General features: G+C 39.6%; 1 long non-coding RNA gene across 1 annotated transcript; it reads right to left on the reverse strand.

The window, feature by feature from the left end:
• Positions 1-406: 406 nt before the first annotated feature.
• Positions 407-20,498, reverse strand: LOC123026468. Its single transcript, XR_006415309.1, has 4 exons — positions 20,404-20,498; positions 11,390-11,482; positions 9,303-9,370; positions 407-8,552 (listed from the first exon to the last, which is right to left on the reverse strand). It is a non-coding gene; the product is annotated as an uncharacterized LOC123026468 (long non-coding RNA).
• Between the last annotated feature and the right edge of the window lie 915 nt (positions 20,499-21,413).

Consider the following 21,413-nt stretch of genomic DNA (forward strand, 5'->3'; position numbering starts at 1 on the left):
ATACCTGAGCCATTAATATGATGGTGATCTTAGCCATAAAATTGTAGAGTAACCACTCTATTATGGGGTGTGAGTTGCTGTGCAGCTGGGAAGAAGGGGGGTTTTCATCTGACACCATATGTTTCAATATCAAGTTCTGACATTTGACATAAAAGTTTTGCTCATGGATGATGCCTCCCCCTATAAGATGCGACCATATATTTTTGGAATTTGCTGGACTATAGGCTATTAACATCAATTTCTTGAGTCATCTTAACACTGTTGAGTACTTGCTTTGTTTCTTCAACCTGAACATCTTTCACCTGTGATGTGAAGGAAAACATATTTGTAGCTATAGACTCACTTCTATGTTTAACTTTACCATGAATTTATCTTTCCCCAAAAGAATGACACAGTAGCACTGCAGTGCATTCTCAGCCCATGCTGCTTTATTGCTAAAAAATTGTATACAGGTGCAGAGTTTCCAAGTTCACTTTTGAGTAATTGTTACAGTGTCAAAAGAATACATTTAACACCCCTATTCCCCTCCCCCAAAGATGCATAGATATAAAAGCAAGCTGCCTTTTGGAAAATTTCTGATATATACAGGGCTAGATTTTTTTATAATGTTACATAATCTGTGCAACAGTAAGTGTGACCTGTATCTTCCTTGTATCTCCTATTTCAAGTGAATAAATAATTACATATATTAAGATTTAGACAAATTCTTGTACGTTTTCCAAGGCTCTAGCATTTGCTACCTATTATTTTCAGTACATTCCTCCCACGTCAGACACTCTTGTTGTTACAAAAGAAGACATTAAGTAACACAAAAATGAATTCCTCCCTTTGGTTGTTCTACCTGCAAACAGTTGCAATGTCAAGAGGAGCAGAGTTTTTAGGGAGGAATTTAGACATAAGATGCTGTGGTCTATTCTGCTATTAATATGAAATCAAAGGGGCAGTTGAGCTAATGCATATCAACAGAAGACTTCACTCCTGATTTCATTCTCAATCAATTTGGCAGTTACAAATTGCCGACAATTGCAATTTAAGAAAAATATGACCTTTGCAACAAACTGGAAATATGCTTGGGGAAAACACTTATATAATGGACAATAGACATACCTTAATGTATCTAGGGAAAAGCACAAAAAATGATATAAAGTGTTTATATTAAGCAAAAACCGCCCTTCAGAAACTAGTCTAGCCACCTAACTAGATAATTTTGACTTGGGGTTCTTTTTAAAGAATACCTTTGCCTTAGGAAAACAATTTCAATCTAATCTTTGCTGCAAGAGGTTTGCTTTGCTGATGTTTCTAGTATCCACTAATTAATGTTTCCTGCAATTATTTGCTATCATTATGCATTCACTTTTCGAATTGTGGTATTCACTTGTGTAACTGAAGTAAAACTGGGGCACAGGGTCATGGTGGGGGGAGGGGGGTTGCTACCATTTGTTCTTTAGAAGATTAAAACTTCCCTACTTAGCACATTTTAGCTTGTCTTGAATGTGTATCAGACAGAAATTTTCAGAATTGTGTAAGATACCATTATTGCTGGTTTGAAACCAGTTTATCTTGGTATAGCTGCCCTGGTGGTAAAAGAATCCTGAAAAAAACAGACCTCTCCTTGAAATGGTTCAATACCTGAAGAGTATAGACTGCTTACCAATTTTATTCACTCATTCACTTGCTGCAATAGCCTCTGACCAAGGTTCCTTCTGTCTGCTATGTGAAAAATACTTGAATTTCCTCTATTACTAACGACCGTGTTTCTGTTACCCTATTTGAGTTTCATCTATTGCCTTCTCTGCTCTCTGAAACTCTGCACCTTTTTATTTGTACAATTGTAGCAGCCAAGAAACCCATCTTGCCACCAACCATGTTCATATTATGCAGGCTCAAAGCACCACTGTGAACCTGGTAAGAGGTCAAAAGGGCTCATTCTGCTGATTCCTCTTTCCATTACACAGTTTTGGCATCATGCTTCTTCCCTTATTTGTACACTCGGCCCCTTTTCTAAAGGGGCATGTTCTCTAAAAACAAAAATCTGAGAATCAAAGCAGTAAATTCAAGCTATTGGTATATCAGTTCCTATTGCTTCATAATGTATAAATGCATATATCAATTTACTGGTAATAACTATAACACTAGACATCTTAACCATGCATAATTAGAATACTAGCTCTATAAAAGACGGTTTGTGGGCCTGTATGCTTGTGCCATTGTCACTTTTCCATGCAAATGTTTCATTCTGAGGGCTTTACAACCCCAACTATCTTTCAAATGTTTTGTTAAGCCCTGCTTTGCATGGAAGAACAAGTTGTAGCTTCTAGTCTGTAAGAAAAGCTAAGCCTTGTGGAGTATTTATTGTGCTGACTTGGAAAAGTTTTGTCTAAAGCCAAGTAGCAAGTGCTGAAATAGAGAGCCTCCACCCTACCCACCATTTTTCCACCCCAAGATAAAATGAGGCTAGTTTCCCACTCTACACACATTTTCCTCTTAGTATGTGAGAAATGTTCAGCTTGCTCTCACCCTTCAGACTATGCTAATCATTTACCTGTTCTTCACTTTCCAGATTCCAGTCAAAAGGAGACTTTCCATGTAAAAGTGTTATTTTATTCACTGTTACATGCAGACACTAGTGAATTTTATTCTTGAAGTCCTTTTTAGGTGGAACAAATATTCCTGCAGGCCATTTCCCTGAATTTCAGGAGAGAGAGAGAGCTCTTTGCCTACATACAGGGAGAGGAAACAGACCTCTCATCTTTCCTCTGCTACTACACCAGCACCAATAGATTTTAAAACAGCAACCTAATTTTATTTAGGTACACCAGATCCTCTTTGCAAGGTCCCAGATCTACCAGATGCAACCTTGATACCTGTATAATAGAAGCTTATTGTGAAAGGTATTTAGTGGCACCTATGTATTCTTTGTCAAAATTGTGCTTGAATTCCTATGCCTCTGTATTTAGTGTTCTTCAAAGTCTAAAACAAGGAAGGTAAATCTAAGAGAGAGATTTAGTACAGGAATGTTGCCAAAAAGATTACAGGCTAGAAAAATACAGAGGAACCATGCGACTAGAACTGAGAGAAATGAAAAGCAAGTCTTGTGCAGCCATTCATCAAGAATAGCACTAATGTGATTTGAATGAAACTGTTCTTCAAACAAAGATAAGGGCTATCAGGAAAATCATACAATGCAAAAGAGAAGGAAAATACACAAGGAATGCTTAAGTACCATGAAGAGCCACTTTAGAGAAGGACCTTTTCTCCCCTTTATCTGCTGATGAAAATAAATAACAATGCTAGATCTTCTGAAGTTTAAACATTTCAACTGCTGAGGTGTAAGCTACTTAAGTGCAATCCCCCAGAAGGATTTCATAGCCTCACATTTCTGTAACTCAAGGTTATAATACTTTCCATAATGAAGCTGTGCTAGAAATCCAAGCCTCTTCAAACAATTAACCACATCTTAACTAGATCTTTCTGAAAAGCACCATAGCTAATGCAGTGAAGAAGTCCACACACTTGTGACCCTGATACCGTGCTAAAATTCAGACTATTTACTAAATTAGGTAGCACTATGGAGCTAGCACCAGTTTCAGAAATATGAAAATGCTTGCAAGCCAGCTGCTCAAAACAATTCTGCCAATGTGTGTTCAGAACTAAGTGCAAATAATTTCCTTAGCTAATCAAGATCTGGGCTTTAGGGTACTGGTGGTGGTGTTGCTTGGGGGAGTTGGCAAGATGAAGGGCAAAGTTTCCCTACATATTTCTGTGGGCAAAACTTGTTAAGCAATTTTTGTTGGTTGTCTTAGCACACATGCATGACAAGTTTATGCTTGATTCTTTTGGAAGGTATTACTTTCATATTCCAGTATAAATATATAAGGGCAGAACTTTGCACAGGCTATATATGGATTTCCCTTTTAAAATAGGGCCTTCATTCCTATTTAGCAAGACTGTGTTAATCAAACAGCTGGTACATAATGGAGACCCCATAATTAAGAATAGAACAAAGGTAAAGTCAGCCTCTTTCAATACCACTTTGCAGATGCATCCCGCTTAAGTGCAAGCTGCATTTCAAGGACGTATACACTGCATGCTGTAGAGTGGTGGAGTTAAACGAATGTTGGCCATGCTGAACTGAAAGTTGTTCTTCCCTTCCAACAGTAGATTTAAAAAAAGAAAAAAAGTAAAACCATACAGCAGGTTTGCAAAAGTCAAAAATCAAAAGTATATTTTCAAAAGACAGTCACAACTCTTGGTAGAAATATTTGGATGATCTGTATTTTGTCTGAATTCTTCAACAGATTTGACACATCTAACTAGTTTCAAGTAACGGCAACAAGCTTCCACCATTTCCTAAATTACGTATCTTGGTAGAACCTAGCCCTGTTCACAGTTTTTAAAGAGTTTTCTTTCACCCCAGAGGTGAGTATCAACAACATGCTATCTACAGACAAGCAGGATAAGGAGTCATCCACCTCTTCATGCACAAGCAGCTTCTTTTCTAGTTGCAACAATTCTGAAAAACAAAATAGCTATTCTGGTGTTTGTATCAAGCCCTGCCCTGGAAACATTCATGAGCCAAATTCCTTAGAGGAGATGAATTTGCCAATTTTTTAAAGAGAAACTCATCAGGCAACTCCCTGCAACACAGAGCACCACAAACCTATTTGGTTAGTACCATTTATTCTACTGTACAATTCTTGCTAATGCAAGTTAGTTCCTATTACATGCAAACAGTTATTGCTACTAAAGTTCTATTTATTAAGTCATCTTATGGCTTTATTTGCATCAGGGATTCTTCCCCCTACATACTGTGCTATTTTGCATTCCAGTTTCAGAGGTATTTTTCCATCAATTGATTCTCCCAAGCACTAATACTACTTAATTCAATGGTACAAATACACAACAAAACCTTGACAGAGCTCAGGTCCTTACAGGTCATCTGTAAATGATCCACCTTCGCAATTTACAGGAGGAAATAGGCAGTGACCTTTAAATGTAAAACTAATTCTGCAAGATCTCTTGCTTCATAGTTAATTACATGTTTTCTATGAATTGTTAGTCAATAATCAACTCAAAGCCAGAAAAAAAATTCCACTAACGAAGGCAGCCATTTACAGACAAGACCAAGAAAAAGATGCAGCATCCTCTTTAGGCTAAAAATATGACTTTTTAAAAATGAGCAAATAGAAGCAGTCCAAACTACAGATCTAAAGAGAAAGATACATGGCTTAAAACTGATTCAAGTGACTTGCTTGAATCAAAACATGAGAGTCATCCACTTGGAGTAAATTCAGAAAAGAAAAGAGACATCCTAGAGACATAAATAAACGAATGCAAGTCAATGTGTCTGGATTGCAGTGATTAAGTATAACCCAATAGCAAGAGTTATTAGGAAATTCCTACAATTTCCTAGGTGAACAGAAACTTGAACTCATTTGCTTTTAATACTGGAGATTATTAATAATTTAGTAATAACAAATCCCAGTTCTAATTTAGTCAATTTTGCAAGAAGCTACTCCTGATCAAGAACTACAGTGATACTTTGACACAAGTGTATCTATTAAAAAGCTTTGTCATAAACTGCCTGGAGAGCTTTGGCTATAGGCAGTACAGAAATGAAATGATTATTATGATGATACAGCAGAAGAAAAGATTTTAAAATCCAAGGCCTTTTCAATGGAAAACAAAAATATACTGAGGAGACTTTTAAAAGAACATGTAGTTCTTTGAAGAACATGAGCCATATGGTCATTCTAATCACTATGTATGTTCATATGGAAGGACATTTAAAGGACAGGGAAAAGTTCTACCTGTTTGTGTCTAAACATGTACAAGATTGGGCCCTAGGAACCTAAACAATCAGTTAATCAGTTATTTTTCTATTATAGCTAAATATTACAGAGAAAAGGGTTAAACTAGAATCTGGGGTTCTTTTGTAATTTCTTTTGATAAACTTAACTGATTTTATACCTCTGTCTTCTATTAACATTGCCTAGAAAGGACACTGCATCTTAAGACCATGATCATAATTTTGTCAGATTCTTATGAATTACACCATCAGCATTGTTAATTTGTCACTCTGAAATTGTAAAAAAAGCACTACTAGGCTCATGCACTGGTCCTAACATGGCACTACAGTTTTGCTACAAAGCACTAATGCTTATGGAACTATACACATCTCAAAATGGAAGACATTGGTGATTTTGTTGTTCTCAAACAACTTGTAACATTTTGTCCACAAGTATTAAAATATATTTATATGTATATATTATACTATTGCACATGCCCCATATTTTTTAAATCTATCATCTGGGAAAGATTTCCTGCCAACATAGAGACAGAGATGCAGATCAGTATGTAAAACCAAAATATTAAGGCATATTGCCTTTACACAGTGCTGTAAGAGGATGCTACAGGACAGGTACTGCGTGAGGATTTCCTGGGCCAGTACAGAAGACTTGCTGTTTCTCTAAGATTTTAAATTCATTCCTAACATAGTCCTGCTCAGCATAACTGGGTATATAATTAGAATGGGATTTGGAGGAAAACAGATGGATAGGGTAAAGTTCTTTACTGGAGTTTTGTGCAACTCGTATAATCACTCTCACATACATTCATTCAAACAACTTGGAAAAAAACTAAAGAACATTCCCTCTCTGTACTATGATATTCTTCAACAAATAATATTTCTGAGGTGTAAGTAGCTAAGACAACATAAAACCCAGACTGATCAATCCATCACAATGCTGATGCCTTCTAAATTTTCAGTATCAGATTCACAGAGAATTTATATTTAAGCTGTCTGGCTCTACATCTAGAATACTAATGAATTTCCTGTTTAGGACAGTCTATGATGATATCTAATTAGTTTAACTCTTTTTTATCTCAGAAGTTCAATAATTCAAAGCCAATCTGATTCTGAACAATCTAACCAACCATTTCTCCTGCTACACCGACCAGTCATAGATCTGATTATGTTCTACAGGTTTAAATTGTCAGCAGTTTGCGTTTTCCTATTAAACATTCTTTTCCAAACTTGATTTTCAATCAAGGAAAGCAGCTGAAGAAAATGTCTTAAGTTTTTTTGTGCATCCTTTTATGATTAAATAAGAAGTAATGACCAAATACAAGTGCTTAGGTGCTCTCATGAAATTCATTATTATAAAATCACACAAGAATGTGTTGTGAGATTTTATAATAAAGTACAAGCAGGCACTGCTTTCCTTCATAGAAAATGCGTTTGCTACTTCTCATTAGACCTAAGATAGCACTCAAAATGTTGCTAAACATGGCTGATCATTATTATATGTTCTCCAATTTCTAACATAGATGGAGGATTTCTTTTTAAATTAGTTGACGAATCTAAGTTCACATTTTAATAAGTCTAAAATAAGGTGCACTACTAAGGGCTCCAGGGTTCAGCACAAGATAGTACGTAAGACTTTTTTGTTTTAAAACCAGGAAGCCACCTACCCTGGCATGCGGTAGCTAAAGATCAGCTATGATCCCATGTGGAAAGAAAATGTCCTGTATGAATCACACATGACAAAGAATCTTCAATAAACACATTAAATCAAAATTTCCACCTTAACTGTGGATAACACACCAGAGAACTGCTGAAGAAGCCCTTCCTGAGCATGTCTAATCTTTGTTCATCTAAGCGCTGGAAAGTTTTACATACACTTTTTATACTATCTTTGTTGTTCCCTTTGGGTAAAAGCTTGAACTGGAGAAAGCTATTGTTCCTTTTGCTGCTGAATTCCCTAGGAAGAGTGGGGATGCCATGTAAAGCTAAATGCACCTGGGCTTTTGTTTGTTTGCTTGTTTTAAGCCCTCAATCTTCTTTTCTTCTGGAAGAAATGTTAGAAAACTGGCAGTAACTCCCCTTTCTAGCCATTATGTAGTTTTATATGTGCAGATTTGATTTGTTCACTTGTTTTGCTTTAAAAGATGAGGATGTATGAAATACAGTAGACAAAATAACTATCACCTGTTATGCATCAGCTGCTTTACAAGATAATTATCTATAAATTGGCCCTTTTAAGGAGGAGAAAAATTCCCATTGGGAAATTTTCCAAGCTGTTTTTCTTTCCCAGTTAAGTTTTTTTTCCAATTTAAAACATATGTCTACCCTGGTTATTCTGCTAAGATCTTACGTATAAGATGGTCTGAAATACATGTTCCAAGGACATCTATTTGTTAGGTTCTCCAATGGAGATCTAGGAACTAGGCAGACAGTTACCTCACCATGGTACTTTGAATGAAGCAAACTACCAACCAGAACTGACATTTGCCAGTTCCCGCATGCACAATCATTTCCAGAGTGCAAAAACTCCAAGGAAAGCACTAGCATAGTTGACACTGTAAGGGCAATAATAGGTTTTCTGTAATACCAGCCTCATAAGTCAACTTTTATGTAAATGATTTGGAGCAGAAACAGAGCAGTGGTTCTTTACTTTCCCTCATGGAGATAAAGGAAGGAGTTTTCTTCATCAGAAGTGCATTCATGGACAGGCAAAGCTCCAGCCTTAGCTGAGTGGAGAAGAAAGGACCTGGTGGGACACACAACACACATTAATATAATTAAATTGAAACTAACTTCATGCACTATTCGATATACGCACACTTTATGATTATGTTGGAACACTAACATTTTCCTGGGAAGAATTTTGCAGATGAATTCCAGAACAAAGTCAAAAATGGCAAGACTGCTTTTACCTTTACACGAAAAGTCATGCCCATATACCTGGAGCCATCAACTTTCATACATGCAATGCAGAGCCTGATTACTGTGCAGAATTCTGTATATATAAAGCTAAGCTTGTCTCTCACTATAAATACAGCTGAAATCAAGTAAAATCATTACCAGAAAAACAGTTCAGTATAGAAGAAAAATCCATATTCTGTTGCCTGTGAAGACATGAGCAATGCTAGGAACAGTGCATATTTTCTAGAAAAATTCTAGGAAGTCTATAGCAATATACAACAATGACTAAGACAAAATAGAAGCCCATCTTGTATGTCATGCAGGTTGAATGAGGGACTTTTCATTTTAAGGATCAATGCTCATGAATTCAAAGATTGCAATGGAATAAAAGGATTGCCAGAGTGGAGGGGGCACTGTATAACAGACTAAGTGTAGACTTCATGAGAGGACACATTTTCAACCATGCAGAAGGACTTCCAACACCAAAATATACTTCCCATTTCTTATCTTTTCACTTTTCCAGAACCTCAGCAAAAAACCTGAAACAGTTTCTCAAATATAGCAATGTGAATACCCCCTTTCCATACTTACTTACTGTTGCATAAGACCACTGCAGTTTCTTGGCTTTCAATTCTCTGACTGAAACCACAAGAATATTTTTCCCTGCAAAGGAAAAGATTAAGACTGTTATGGCTCATAGTCAATGTATATCAAGTCAAGCAAAATCATAAAAACCAAATTAAAAAGTTTCATGGGTAAACCTTTTTCTGAAAGTTATTTCCAATCATTCTTTTAGAAATATATGCATGTGCTAAATTGAGAACAAAAGAACAAAGATTCTTATAGCTGTTCAAACAGAATATGAAGACACCTCAGAAACTGTCTAGTTCAATCTGCTACTGCAGGAAATCCAATACCACAGTATAGTTGGTCATTCAGCAGAATAGAGGAATTCGGAGAAAAGTTATTTAAATCAATTATTTGTACAGCAAAAGAAGGTTGATTTAAATCACATTTCCCACTGATACTTCATATATTTCCTAAACAATGAAAATCTGATGACTAAGCCATGTTAATTTACAACTATTTATATTGTGTTTCATTCTTCTTGCACCTTTGTGGTACTGTATACATTTTACTTGTTATCCCTTTTTGCTTATAAATGAAATGTATGTAAAATAGTCTTAGCAAGAGTCTTTATTCAGAGATGAATATAGCAACTTGTACACTGCCAGCTTTTTCTTCTTTCTGGTGGTGGTGTCTTCTGCATCACCCTGTCCTGTCCCAGACCCAACCTCACAAACACAAAGCAGCAAATAGAAAGTGAAATACCCATAATTGTCAAGTTAGGACTAGACCACTTTGTTTTCATCAAGTGAAAATGAAATACTACTTTAATAAGTACATAGATTTATAATTGAGAAATGATCAAATTAGTTTGTTTACATTATATTGTTTCCTTTAACTCAATTTCAGCCAATACTCTGTTTTTAAAAAAGGAGATTCTACCAGCTAAGACAGCTTTTTCTACTTCTGAACAGCTTGAAATCCTGAAAGTTGAAACCATCAGTTTCTATAAAAGAATACAATTTTGTTTCATTGTCACTGTGACACCTCTTCAATTATTTGAAAAGTTATCACATTCCTCTTAAGTTTCTTTTCTACATAGGGCTTGGTCTACAGGTGCCTCACTATCATTGGCTGTGTGGGAGCTAGTGTGTTGGAGCAGAAATCTGGGAAATTTGGGTTCTAGTCCCCACTCCATGAAGGTCACTGGGTAATTTGGACCACTCACTCTCAGCCTAACCTACTTCACAGGATTACTGTTGTGAGGATGAAGTAGAACTATGTAAGTTATCCTGAGATCCTCAGAGCATTAGTAGCCGCTGCCGCCACCACTCTCCTTTGCACACATTCCTTTTTGTCAATACTATTCTTACAGAAATCTAAATGAGGTTTGAGCCAAGCAATTAGACCAATATTATTACTTCACTTGTCCTTAATGTTACACATTTGTTGATGGATGCTGCTGTTGCTTTAGGGTGCTGTCCTGTAAGTCCCTTCAGAGGATTACAGGCATCCAGTGCAAGTCAGGTGAGGTGGTGTTGATCTCTGTCTCTCCACTCCTCCTGTTCTGCATTCTTGCTAACTTTATTTATTTATTTTGCTATCTAGCTGGAGCACTTTAAAAAATAAGGGAAGGAGATTGGAGCAGTGTTAGGCTATATCATATCCTAGACACTACAGTCTCCTTCTCTCCCCCTCAGAATAGTCTCTTTATCCCATCTCCAAGGTTGCTGTCCTTAACTTGGTGAGCAGCCAGCATGGTTATGCCTGTATTGGTTGCAAGATATTGGAGAGGGATCAAACTCTGATTCCTGACTCTGAACTTGCAGCTGTCTCTGACCTCTGAGCTGAGAATCTGAACAATCCTATGGGCTCTCCTACAACATCTGGGATATAACCGTTTTTGGACTGACATTTTCACACATGACTTGCCCTTAGTACCCAGAAATACAAGTGATTTCATCTAAGAGCGGCTATATACTACTGCTTTACTATTCTGGGTTGTAGCTCCTTGTCTTCATCATTCGATCCTTTTTTGCTAAACAAAGTATCATTTCCATTGTGAGAGATAACCAACAAGCAGCTCAAAGAGGCCCACGGATAAAATACACGTACCTTTTGCTTCATGGCAGCACAAATCATGTTATCACCAAGCACCTTTGCCTTCAGCTTTCTGGTAATGCCAGTCAAGATGATGCATGGATAGATCTGGGGTTGAAGTGCACAACAGGTTAAAAAAAACCCTAAGTTCTGACTGTTAAAAGTGTCTTATACATTGTTCATCTCCCACTTGCAATTTCTGAATATCTCCAGGTTAGGACAGGGTACTTTTGTTTTCCTAGTACTGGAGCAAGGCTCCATTTCATTTCATTTCAACTAATCTAAATCATAGTATTAAGTGTATATCTCTAGATTTTAATATACTGAACACTTTGATTGTAGAGTCCATTAGCTTGATAGTCAATGTCCTTTATAGCTGAAACATAAGTCACCTTCCTATCTTAAGTACTAATCGCACATCTCTAGTTTTAATGAAGATGAACTAAAATGCACTTTGTAATCAATGGGCTCTGCAAGCTTAGTGTTCTGTACAAGGGTATCTACAACCACCTGGTTTGTGCCCTTTTCCTCCTCCCTCATGCAAGCCTCTCCTAAGGCTTTGTTACTAGCAGCAAGAACTTTAAACTCTGTTTGCACTTTTGGCACTACCCTTTCGCCTTCAGCCTCATGTAACACAACCAGAAGATTCTAAGCACAGTTAGTGGAAAATCATAATTTGCATTGCCTCTAAACTATGAGCCACATTTTACCACAGGAAAATATATGTCTGAAAGCAATGTCCCATTTAGGGAACCTCCGGCTCAGGGGCCAAACGGCCATGACACCTTCCTCTGGCTCCTCTCCATTTCTCACAACCACTAAACATTTGGTAGCTTCTCCATTCTTAGTGCAGTTTTTGCCCATTCTAAAAGTCTGCTGTGCCTCTCCTAAGGCTTTGCTACTAGCAGCAAGAACTTTAAACTGTACAGTGGTACCTTGGCACACGAACTTAATCTGGACCAGGACTCTGGTCATGACCCAAATTGGTCGTGAACAAAGTCAAACTTTCCCATAAGGGTCAATGTAAATAAGGTTAATCTGTTCTGCAACTATTTTTTCTACTTACAAAAATGTGAAGCAAAGTGACAAAGAACTACAAAGATTGCGCCCATTTCCCCCCACCAACAATTGTGTTGGGGGAAGGCGGGTGCAGGCACACTGGCAGGGAGGCGGGTGTCTTAAGGCAGGGAAACACAGGCACAATCGCAGCCATCTACCCCCCAGCACGAACGTGGGGGGAAGGCGGGCGTGCTTGCGATCGTCATCTGATGCAGAGTTTGCGACCTGTGGCAAAATTTTTATGAAATTTCTGTTCATGATCCGATTTGGTCATGAACTGAGGCATTCATGAGCCAAGCTACCACTGTATTTGCACTTCTGGCCCTACCCTTTTCCCTTCAGCCAAACCTGCCTCAGGAATATGGTCCCCAGTAGCTTTTCCAAAACTAGATCCAGCCCTTGAAAGAGGCTCCCCAATCAGACAACAGATGGGCATCTATAGAGGGCCTGAAATTGGTTATGCATCCTGGCACATTTCCTCTTAAATTGTTGCAAACACTGGTACACAGGCTGCCATGTAATTTATTTCATTTTTATACCATCCAATAGCTGAGGCTCTCTGAGTGGTTAACAAGTTACAGCATGAAATATCTCTTACTTTGAAGAAAATGCATTTAAAATAATGTAATCCATCAAAATTACATATGCTTAAATCTTGTTAAGAGTTTCTAGAACTTCATTAGAACTATTCTAATGAAATCATTTTTTTCAATCTTCTTTTTTCTCCGTGAAGAAGAAATGGAAAAAAAACCACACAGGGCAACATTCCTCCCCCTGACATGATATCTAATCAAATAGTATATTCTTGGTAAAGCATGAGATGTTTTCAGATAGAAAATGCAGGTTTCCTGGTCATATTTTTCTCAGACCTCACTGAAAGGGAGGAAGAAGTTAACTCTCAAGAATTCAAAGCTGACAAGGCCAGCAGTAGAATGATGAATCACCTGTGAGCAGGGCTGCATCATTAAACAGAGCATAAACAATTAAACACACACCTCTAGTATACACAAACAAAAGCATTCTGGTCCTTATTATAATCCTCCTGCAATGCGGAATATCTTCAAAGGCAAAGAAGAATCAGCACCCTCAGCAAGATGGAGCCCTCCGGTTTATTGCAGCTTTTAACCATATACTGTTAAGTTGGTACTTAAATTTTCACACCATCTTGCACACTGACTTCACATATTCGAATAAAATTTCACTAACCACCCACTAAATAATTTTAACAAATGTTGACATAATAACTAAATTCTGTTAGATTTCCACAATAAATTACTTGAATTATTTGGGTTACTTAAAGCAAAAAGGGGGTGGGTGGGAGAGAACTTCAGTTCCAATCACTTCCATCACATGTGTGAGTCATTTTTGTCAGAAGATAATTACCCTTGATTTTCCTTGGTGTGGAATACCTGCAGTTCATATAAGTACCCATGGAAGGTGAAGATATGTAGCATTTTGTAAATCAAAGAATAGAAAAAGTAAACCCAAGATTATTTATAATCTAAAAATGCATGCTTCTAAAATCAATGCTACATACAGGAAACAGCCTGCTTGCTCCAGATTTATAACAGGATTCCCTCTCATCCAATCAACAAGCATTCAAATAGCCCAATATACTAATGCACTGCTATAAAGACAACACACTATTGTATAAAAATACATTGTATCACAAAGTGAAGTATAATGTAACAAATGCATATGAAGCCAGTCAGAGTGAGCAGTTCCAAACTCATAGTTAACATTCCAAAGATGGCTACACGTAGGAAATGCCTGTATCTTTCATGCAGGTTGGGATGTAACTAAGGCAACAATACAATGGTCCTTAGACACTCTCCGAGGGGTCCTAGATCATATAGATTCCCAGCTCAAGGGCTGGAGACAACACTCCAAACTCAAAACTGGAAAATGAGAGCGCCAATCCTCCTCCTTGCAGCAGGTGTCCTTTCTGCACTAGTGGCTCTCTATGACTGGGAAAAGAACATCAGAGAGGGTGCAAATGGGGTGTGCTGGAGAGTGAGAAGCAAGAGAGACTGGGACAGCCAAGTTACCAGCTATTATGACAGTGCTCCAACTTCCTTCTTTCCCTCCCCAAAGCAGCATCACCTACAGGCTCCTACCTTTCTCAATCAGACTGCAACTTAATATAAGCATATGAGTAGCAGCAGGTATCAGTGTCTTTTTTTCTTATAAATTAGGGAAATGTAAGGCAAACGCATACTATTCACCTTTGCTGCTTTAATATATTTCCAAATAAAATAATCTCTGAATAAAACCCTAAATTTGTTTGAATATATCATTTAAAGTAGTACCATTTAGAAGTTTTAATATATTTTAAAAGAAATCAACACTGACTGTTCTCTAGATGGACAGATACTGAAGCTAAAACTCAGATACTTTGGCCATGTAATGAGAAGGAACAATTCACTGGAAAAGACCCTGATGCTGGGAACGTTGGACGGCAAAAGGAGAAGGCAGCAGATGATGTGGCTGGAGTCACGGGTGCAGTGGGTGTGTGGTTTGGTGGGACAGGAGAGCCTGGCATGCTGTGGTCCATGGGCACGAGGGTTTGGCACAACTCTGCCACTGAACAACCACCATTCAGGTCCCAGTGTGTGTTCTCCCCTGAATTTCCTTCTCATTTCAATGTAACTAATTTTAACTATTAGGAAAAAGTAGGTATTCAGAATGCGGCTTATGTTTGGAAAATTGAACTTTAACATGAAGTCAAGTATTCTAATGAGTTTAGAACTTCAGAAGTTTTCAGATCCAAATTTTCCCAACACACACACTACTGGCCAAAATTGGAGGCAAAGGTAAGTATCCTACAGAGTTTTTAGAAGTAAGTCATATGTTTTCCTCATTTTGTATATTAGAGTCACCTTTTTCTCAAATTCTTTGTACATATACTCAAATTCCAAACGATTTTAGAAACAAATCCAATAGGTGTACAAGAATCCAAACACACACACACACACACAGACACACACATGGAGAGAATAGAAGAAAAGACATGCTGGACCATACCAAAGTTCCATCTAGTCCAGCACACCATACACATGGTGGCAAGCCAGCTGCCCACAGGCTCCTTCAAGCTGGATGGCTGCAAGACCTCCTCCTACCCAAGCTCCTCAGCAACCGGTGTATGCAAGCATGCTACCTCTGGCAAATGAGGCAGCACAGAGCCAGCAAGGCTAGTAGCCACTGATAGCCTCCTCCCTCATGAATCTGCCCAGTTCCTTTTTAAAGCCATCCAGATTGGCAGCCAACACCATGTCCTGTGGCAACAAATTCCACAGTTCAACTATACATTGTGTGAGGAAGTACTTCCTTTTATCTGTCCTAAACCTCCCACCAATCAGCTTCATGGGACAGCCTTTGGTTTGGGTGTTACAAGAAAGGTAGCAAAATGGCTCCCTCTCCACTTTCTCCACACTCTTGCCACTCCTAAAGATGTGACAACAGATTGAAGTTATGAAGCAGAGGTCACCGGGGTCCACAAGGTTCTGTATTAGGGCCAATGGTTTTCAACCTATTCATAAATGACCTGGAATTAGGAGTAAGTAATGAGGTGGCCAAGTTTGCTGATGACACTAAACTTTTTAGGGTGGTTAAGAACAAAAGGGATTGTGAGTAGCTCCAAAGGGATCTCTCCAAGTTGCAAGAATGGGAATCAAAATGAAAAATGCAGTTCAGTATAAGCAAGTATAAACTAATGCATTTTGCGGCAAAAATCCCAAGTATACACTGCTCAGATCTGAACTAGCATAGATTAAGCAAGGAAAAGAACTTGGGCTAGTGGTGGGCTTGGATGCCGTGGACAGCTGCTGTGAAGAAGGCAAGCTCCATGCTACTCATAATTAAGAACAGAATATAAAATAGAACTGCCAGGGTCTTACTTGCCTTATGAAGATATTTGGTGCAACCACACTTGGAAAACTGTGTTCAGTTCTGGTTGCCTCACTGGAAAAAGGACATTATTGAGTTGGAAAAAAATAGAGAAAAGGGCAACATATAATGATTTGGGGCCAGAATAGCTCCCCTATGAGGGGTGGCTACAAAAACTGGGATTGTTTAACTTAGAGAAAAGGCAAGTAAGGGGGCATGATAGAGGTGTTTAAAATAATGCAAGAATGTGGAGAAAGTGGAGAGGGAGCCATTTTGCTACCTTTCTTGTAACACCCAAACCAAAGGCAGTCCCATGAAGCTGATTGGTGGGAGGTTTAGGACAGATAAAAGGAAGTACTTCCTCACACAGTGTATAGTTGAACTATGGAATTTGTTGCCACAGGAAGTGGTGTTGGCTGCCAATCTGGATGGCTTTAAAAAGGAACTGGGCAGATTCATGAAGGAGGAGGCTATCCGTGGCTACTAGCCTTGCTGGCTCTGTGCTGCCTCATTTGCCAGAGGCAGCATGCTTGCATACCCCAGTTGCTGAGGAGCTTGGGCAGGAGGAGGTCTTGCACCCATCCAGCTTGAAGGATCCTGTTTGCCATCATGTGTATGGCATGCTGGACTAGATGGACCTTTAGTCTGGTCCAGCATGCCTTTTCTTATGTTCTAAGCAGGAAAGGCAGGCAGGAAAGCATTGGATGCAAGCACCAGTGCTCCACAGACTACTCTCCATGCTAGGGTTTTAGGAAGGCAGGTGAGGGGCATGTTGGTCAAAAATTGTAGACTTCAGTTACTTTGAACAAGTCCTTTGACGTTTCTCTGCATCTGTCCCTTTTCTATAAAAATGATTAGAACAGCTGAATAAACAAAATTTAGTAGTATGTCATTTTTTAAAAAAGCAGCAATATCTATTTCAATAGATGCAGCTGTTCTCTGAATATAGTGATGAATACAGTACATGTGACTTAATACATTCAGTATACATTTCCAACCATCTGCTGAAGCTCACTAACAATTCTACATTAGATCTGCCAACTCCTTCACACTAGATATTTTAATGCTTTTCTAAACCTAGTTATAATCTACTTCATCACAGATGGGCTCTTCCTAGTTTTGCCCTTTTATTTCCACTCTTTGAAGAGAACAGTGTATCTGTCACTCATATGTACATTCCTTACACTATAAAAACCTTGCAAAGACAAAGAAAACAGATTAAAAAAAGAAACTTGACTAGAAAAGTAAATAAAGGATGAAAAGAACTACATCTGCCTACATGTGCATATTGACAAAATAGTTGAAGCCCTCCTAACTCACTGAAAATCTTAAATTCTATTTCTAAGGCACAGAAGCACTAAACACCTGAGGGCTGTAAAGTTACACAAGACAAGAGAAAATGGGAGAAAATCTAACAAAACTCTCAGTTCAAGAAAGAATTCTGTTGAACCTATCAAAATCTTTTGATAGGATTTACCATGGCATCTTTCTAGATAATCAGGACTGAAAGTTGGAGCTACTGCACTCTAGTGGCTTAGCTCCTCCTTAGATGGCTAATTCCAGAAGGCCATGCTGGAAAATTATTGCTCTGTGCCGCTGGAATTGTTCCATAGGGTGCCATGGGGCTTTATTTTACTCATGCTCTTCAACATCTACATGAAATCACTGGGAGGGATTATCCATATATATGGACTAAGGTGCCACCAATATGTAAATGACACTCAACTCCCCCACATCAAATTCAGGAGAGGCAAAGTATCTTTTGAACCAATACAATAGAGTGGATGGGGATCATTTAACTTAGACTCAATCCAGCTGAGACAGAAGTATTACTGGTAGGTAGTTCTGCCAAAGTGAGTGAGATTCAATCTGTTCTGGAAGGGAGTGCACTCACCCTAAATGATGAGGTTTGTAGTTTGCAGGTGCTCTTAAGATACAGCACTACCACTGAAAGTACAGGTTTCATTGCTGGCCCAGAGCATTTTTATCAGCTTAGGCTGATATGCCAACTACAATCCTATTTGGACAGAGATAGCTTAGCTACAGTTATCCATATGCTGCAAATCCACTGTTTGAATTATTGCATTGGACTACCTTTGAAAACAGTCTGTAAACTTCAGCTGGCTAAAAGTAGGACATCAAGATTGTTCCTGGGAAATGCTCTAAGTGATCATATTCTGCCTGTGTTTTAGGATCTGCACTGATTGTCACTCTATTTCTTGGCCAAATTCAGTATGCTGGTATTAACTCACAAAGGCTTAAATGGGAGTCTCCTTCCATGTATACATGTTTGGACTCTAACATAACCCTCAGGGGGACTTCACTAACTGTTCTCACTGAATGAGATGAAATAAACAATATGGAAAGGACTTTTTCAGTCCCTGAAAAAGGCCTTTCCACAGGGGTCCAACTGGCACCTACACGGCAGTTTTTCAGCACCAGGTGAAGACCTTTTCATTTTCCCAGGATGTTTAGTACTTCAATTTTTAAAATTCTGTTACTGCATTTCCTAATCTTTGCATCCATGTGAGCTTTTATCTTGGTTACTACTTTGGTTTTATTCTACTTTAAGTATATGGTTTTATATTGTGTTTTATTATGTTATTGTATTTTATGGTTTAACTGATTTCTTGTAAACTGCCTAGGAAACTTTAAATAATAGGCAGTTCAGAAATGGAATAAATAAATTTAATATATAAGAAAAGGAACACATAATTTTTCCTGCTCAATAAGGAACAGACAAAGTCTGGATGGGCAGCACTGATGTAAATATTAAGGCAGACGACTGAGATCAGTCCTGCTGCACACATCACCAGATGCATTCTCTAGCTGTTTTGGAATGCTGGCATCTCTTTATATACAGAGTATCTAGAGGTAAAAAGGGCTGCAGCAGGAGTGCTGCTAGGTAATGAAAAAACACTAGACCAAAAACAATGCATACATTTGTATGTCTATAAAAGACTCCCTTTTCCAGGGTCATCCCTGTTTCTAAAAATGGATGTATGGCCAGGGGAAAGAAAAGCTTTTGACTGCTGGGAGGGCAGAAAGAGATTCAAGGGAGGCAAGAGAAAGAGAAGCACACATAGGCAAAAAGCTAGATAATCCAGGGAGATTAAATTCAATGGAGATCATCAGGGTTTCTGTACCTTTATTTTAGCAAGTGCCTGTGGTCTCCCAGAGATTCAGTTCTAGCGGACCATCCCCTAACAGTGGCTCTGGCAAAGAGACAGCTATCCCACTTTCTAAAAATTAAATGCTGACTTCAGAGGGGATATATTATATAGATCTTTATACAGATCTATAGAGTAGGTTTGTTGCACTTGTCCTAAGGCTGCATGCACAACACACTCGCTGTGGCTAGAGAGCATGTGAAAACCTGACCTCCAGGCACTCTACAAACCTTGGAGCTGCAGGGATGACAAGGGCGATCAGGAAGCAACCAGGCAAATGCCCACCAATATCTGCCACTCCCTATCTCCAGCACTGGTTAAAAGGCTGAGGATAGTTCCACCTAACAAGCCACCAAACTGCCATCAATCTTCTCCGCCGGACACGCCAGGAGCCCTTCAAGCTCCACTGTGCGAAGCTGCGAATGGCTTTCCAGATGCCTGGAGCACCATGTCCATGCCATGGTGGCCCTAAGCAACGAACCCCCATAACCCTTTCAAGTTTCAACAACGGGAGAGAAAGGCCGTCCCTGAAGAGAACTGTTCTGCTGACCAGCACGTTTGGATGGGCTACTAAGGCCAAACAAGAATTGTAGACCCCTCGCTCTAGGCCCAGCCCACTGAAAGTTTGCTATTTTGAAACCTGAGAGAAAACGCCATGCTTCGACCACCACGAAGAGGAGGAAGGTACCTCACGCGCGAAAAGGCCAGGAGCTAGCCGAAGCAAGCGCCTGAACCAAAACACACCCGAACTTGCTCACATCAGTACGCACGGAACCGAAACGAGCATACGAGAGCTCGTCACGGCCAACTCAGCGACTCAGCTTAGCTGGATGAAGTCAAAGGGGGTTTTCCGCCCAGAGCCTCGTCGTGCCCTCAAACGTTCGCTAGCAGCTCTTAATGCGCCGCATCTCTTACCTCGGCTAAGGGCCCTGGGCCGAAGCCCCCAGCTCTGCTTTCGCTTCTTCCTCTCACTCCGCCATCTTCCCCTTCTCACTTCAGCCACCCAATATGGGCCTCGCGGGAACGCCTGTGCTACAACCCGCTGGTCTCCTCTATTGGCCCGGGCTCCTATCATTCATCACTCCGCTTGTCCGCTACTGGACGTTCAGCGCGAGTGTTAATCGAGCTCCGGAACTCAGAGAGGCGATTGGCTGATCTGTACGTACTGCACGCCTTCCTGTTTACGAATCACTCCGTAGCGTTGGTCGGGTGGAGGGTTGGTGGAACCAGCCATTCAGGATGCCTCCTATGGAAAGCGAGTAACTGCGTTCGGTGGAGGTGGCGGGAAGGAGTAAATTAGACATGCTATCTTGTTGGGGCAGGTGCCCTCAGATTCTTTCTTTAATGAGCTCAGGAAGATGCACATGCCGCCCTCAGCCTACTTGATCCTCTTAACAAACCTGTTGGGTAGGTTAAGCTGAGGGAGGATTTACCCTGGTTTTTATGGGGTTTCGATCCTAAATATCCACTTGATTTAGCCATAGCCTCTGGAGGTCCCCAAGCCAGCGCCAGACTCCAAGGAGTTCTAATACAAGAATTATAGAAGTTGCCCTCCCACCAGGGTTGGTTGGTCATTTTAACTTGGTAGAAGGAGCAAGCTGAAGAGGAATTCTCCAGACCTCACTAGCACCCAAAGTCTGCGGCAGGCGATTAAAAAAAAAGCTTTCATATCGAGTTGCAGAGCTCTGAACCAATCAAACGCTACCTTGGGAAGTGGGCACGGCCAATGCTGTGCCGTAAAGACCGCCGCGAGTCCTACTTACCAAGGCTCTCCCTCAAAGACAGCGTCTGATTGGCTTAGATCGCTGCCACTCAAAATGCCAAGATACTAAAACGGGTTGCAGCGGCGCGCGGCCTTGGGACTTTCCTTTGCCACGCAGGGAGAGGAGGCGGGATTTGACTGCCCCGTCGAGGTGGCGGGGAGG

This window comes from Varanus komodoensis, unplaced genomic scaffold (genome assembly GCF_004798865.1).
Source record: "Varanus komodoensis strain SLA01 unplaced genomic scaffold, ASM479886v1 scaffold3, whole genome shotgun sequence".
Lineage (NCBI taxonomy): Eukaryota > Metazoa > Chordata > Lepidosauria > Squamata > Varanidae > Varanus > Varanus komodoensis.